Below are 2,729 nucleotides of genomic sequence, written 5' to 3'. Positions count from 1 at the left end.
AGAATTTTACCCAAGAATGGAAACACATAAAGTCTCAACCATATTTTATGTAAATGATTCAAGAGATGAGATTTTGGACTTGGAGTTGTTCTGTAACTTTTGGGATATATGATGGGGTGAATGTGTTTTACATATTGTTAGGACATGAATTTTTGGGAGCCAAAGTTGAAATGTCATGATTGAATTGTGTCCCCCCCAAAAATGTGTCATCTTTGTTATGCCGTGATTCCCAGTATTGTGTGGTTGTGTTCCATTTTCTGTGATCAGAGGTAATTATTCTCCATTCTGTGATATGTTGTAAATACTAATGTCTGTGTGTTAATAAGGCAGGATTAGGTTATATTGATGAGGACTATGTTATGTTTGTTATGTTAACTAAGCATGATTAGGGTGGGATGCGCTACCACCCTTGCTTGAGTTACACTATCTTACAAGATATAAAAGGAGAGAGAAGTGAGATGAGAGACCTCACAACCAAGAGGAGAGCCAGGAGTGGAGCGCATCTTTTGGTCCTGAGGTTCCTGCGATGAGTCCTTCTGGACTCAAAGATTGATGCCAAGACACATGGAGAGCTCCAAGGAATGCTGGGCCCACAGATGTTGAAAGGAGACAAGGACCTTCCCCCAGGACTAACAGAGAAAGCCTTCGCCTAGAGCTGGCACCCTGGATTCTAACTTCTAGCCTCCTAAATTCTGAGAGAATAAATTCGTTTGTTTAAACCATTGACTTGTGGTATTTCTGGTACAGCAGCACTAGATAACTAAGACAGACTGTGACAGCCTAGTATTGCAATAAAAGCCATCTGGGGGAGCAGAGATAATTGCCATCATCATCAGCCCAAAGCTAATTTCTATGAGATGGGGTTCAAACATACCTCCAACCTATAAACTTTTTACCAATTCTGACACCAGCCATCACTCCCAGTGCACTCTCAACTGCTCTGTTGGGTTAGATAATTTGTTGCAATGGCCACACAGAACTCACAGAACATACTCATGATTAATATGATTTATTAGGGAAATAAGTTACAATTCAGGATCAGGATCAACAAAGTACAGGAACAACTCAGGATATAGTTCTTCGATCAGGACTTCTTCTTGACATCTGTCACCACACCCTAGCCAGGGCCTTGCTGCTGCTGGGCCTTGTTCAGGCCTGGCCTCAGCCGCCAGACTCTGCCCTGCTTGGGCAGGTGTTACAGCTCTTTATCTATGCCAGAAAGTGCCTGGAGGCATCCTACTCTGCCAGAAGCCTCCTGCCTGAGGGCACACAGCTCTCTTACTCTGTGGATTGGTAAGTGTAATATGGCTGCCTTGATCCATGAGCTGGGAAGCCCACTGCACTGTCTTGTGTAGGTCTCCTGTTTCTGCTGTCGCCCATTTCTCTGCTGTACTTATTGTCACTTCTCACTGTGTCATGCCCATCCTCCTACAGTGTTAAGCTGTTTCCTGTGTCTAGGGAGGTTCTCAGCACAGGGACCCTGGGTCAAAAGAATGCACTCTGCTCCTGGCTAGTCATGATGGGAGTGAGGGCCTCCTATCCCTCTGTGGAATTGGCTCTTATTTAAACCTAGTGTGGATAGCAAAACTGACCAATCTTCTACAAGAGTTATATGCACCTTATTTGCATGGTCCCACCCAATCATTTTGTAGGATATACAAGACCATAACTAGAACGACTGTATGATAATGATTCACTGCACTGCAGGTTATCTCCACAATGAGATCTTACATGGTCAGTGATTTGTTGCAACTGACTAAAGGATTTCTATCATTAGGCCTATCTCCATGGTAAGTACAAACATGTTTACACAAAGATGAGAAACAACTAAAGCCTTTGCCACATTCCTTATGTTCATAAAGCTTCTCTCCACTGTGAGATCTCATATGGGTAGTGAGGTGTGAAGACTGAAAAAAGGCTTTCCCACATTCCATACACTGATAAGGTCTCTCTCTTTCCTGTGTGTTTTTACATGGGTAGTGAGAGTGACGAATATCTAAAGATTTTCCCACATTCTTTACATTTATAAGGCCTACATCCTTTGTGAGCTCCTATAAGACCAGTGAAGTATGAAACCTTACTAAAGCATTTTCAACATTCCATACATTCATAAGGCTTCTCTCCACTGTGAATTCTTACATGTCTGGTGAGTTGTGAAAATCGCTTAAAGGTTTTCCCACATTCTTTACATTCATAAGGCCCCACCCTTTTCACTGTGCACTCTTTTATGGGTAGTGAGGTGTGAGGACCGACCAAAGGCTTTTCCACATTCCTTGCATTCATGAGGCCTCTCTTTACTGTGCACTCTATTATGGGTAGTGATGTGTGAGGACCGACCAAAGGCTTTTCCACATTCCTTGCATTCATGAGGCCTCTCTTTACTGTGCACTCTATTATGGGTAGTGATGTGTGAGGACTGACCAAAGGCTTTTCCACATTTCCTACATTCATAAGGCCTCCTCCACTGTGAGATCTTACATGTGTAGTGAGAGATGAGGAACGAGTAAAGCCTTCCCCACATTCATAAGGCCTCTCTCCATTGTGCATTCTTTTATGGGTAGTGAGAGATGAAAAACAAAAAAAGCATTTCCCACATTCCTCACATTCATAGGGCCTTTCGCCACTGTGAGTTCTTATATGTTTAATGAGGCTTGAGGGATAACTAAAGGCTTTCCCACATTCCTTACATTCATAAGGCCTCTCTCCACTGTGAGATCTTGTATGTCCAA

At 43.0% G+C, this 2,729-nt stretch overlaps 1 pseudogene; it reads right to left on the bottom strand.

The window, feature by feature from the left end:
• Positions 1-1,094: 1,094 nt before the first annotated feature.
• LOC101361269 (zinc finger protein 791-like) overlaps positions 1,095-2,729 on the bottom strand; it is a 24,024-nt pseudogene continuing 22,389 nt past the window's right edge.

This window comes from Trichechus manatus, unplaced genomic scaffold (assembly GCF_000243295.1).
Source record: "Trichechus manatus latirostris isolate Lorelei unplaced genomic scaffold, TriManLat1.0 scaffold00057, whole genome shotgun sequence".
In the NCBI taxonomy this organism is placed as follows: Eukaryota; Metazoa; Chordata; class Mammalia; order Sirenia; family Trichechidae; genus Trichechus; species Trichechus manatus.
This window is presented reverse-complemented; position numbering and strand designations above follow the sequence as displayed.